Raw genomic sequence first — 1,483 nt, forward strand, 5'->3', positions numbered from 1 at the left:
CTGCAGACGTTCCTTGTTTGCTGGAAGAAGTTCATCTAAGATATTTGGAACAGGTGATGTGGCTTTAGTGAACAGGGAAATATTGTCCAAGCCTTCTGCAGACGTTCCTTGTTTGCTGGAAGAAGTTCATCTAAGATATTTGGAACAGGTGATGTGGCTTTAGTGAACAGGGAAATATTGTCCAAGCCTTCTGCAGACGGTCCTTGTTTGCTGGAAGAAGTTCATCTAAGATATCTGGAACAGGTGATGTGGCTGTAGTGGACAGGTAAATATTGTCTAGGCCTTCTGCAGACGGTCCTTGTTTGCTGGAAGAAGTTCATCTAAGACATCTGGAACAGGTAATGTGGCTGTAGTGGACAGGTAAATATTGTCTAGGACTTCTGCAGACGGTCCTTGTTTGCTGGAAGAAGTTCATCTAAGATATCTGGAACAGGTGATGTGGCTTTAGTGAACAGGGAAATATTGTCCAAGCCTTCTGCAGACAGTCTGTGTTTACTGAAGAAGTTTATCTGAGATATCTGGAACAGGTGATGTGGCTGTAGTGAACAGGGAAATATTGTTCAAGCCTTCTGCAGACGGACTTTGTTTACTAAAGAAGTTTATCTAAGATATCTGGAACAGGTGCTGTGGCTGTAGTGAACAGGAAAATATTGTCCAAGCCTTCTGCACACGGTCTTTGTTTACTGAAGAAGTTTATCTAAGATATCTGGAACAGGTGATGTGGCTGTAGTGAACAGGGAAATATTGTTCAAGCCTTCTGCAGACGGTCCTTGTTTGCTGGAAGATATCTGGAAGAGTCGATGTGGCTGTAGTGAACAGGGAAATATTGTCCAAGCCTTCTGCAGACAGTCCTTGTTGCTAGTTTGCTACCTGAGGTGCACGAAACGCATTTTGACCATTATAACTACCATAATTTATATCTATGTAAAGTAAACGTAAAGTACACAAATATAACTTCTACAGGACTTGAAGGAATCACTACGACTTCATTTGGGTTATCGAACTTTGTGTTTTCTCAGCCATTGCATCGTCTATTTTAAGACACACTCATAGTTTATTGTGTTGCCAGCTTTGTTAGGAATCTAAACTAATTTCTTGGATCGTGTTGTTTAGTGTATGGCGCAACCAAGGCCAACATTTTTAGGTGTCCAGTGACCACTTATGTTATAAACTATATATTGAGCGATATTTAGAATTTTGTTCTGTATTTTGTTTTAAACATTTTCATTACATTCATTTATCTCTAAAGCTGTCTACCCACCAAGCATAACAGTAAAGAAAGCAAATAGACTTTCAGGGACACAGAAATTGAAATGGACTTATATTCCAGCATTGGGTATATGTCAGAATGAAAATGAAGTACGACATGAATCATCTCAGGAAAGTCAAAGTCACCATTTCTGTAAGTCTGGATGTTGAACTATAAATCAACAATATTATCATCACTCAGTTTAGAAAGTGGTACATAGGCAAACTTTTTTGG

Source organism: Limulus polyphemus, unplaced genomic scaffold (genome assembly GCF_000517525.1).
Source record: "Limulus polyphemus unplaced genomic scaffold, Limulus_polyphemus-2.1.2 Scaffold3812, whole genome shotgun sequence".
Classification (NCBI taxonomy): Eukaryota; Metazoa; Arthropoda; class Merostomata; order Xiphosura; family Limulidae; genus Limulus; species Limulus polyphemus.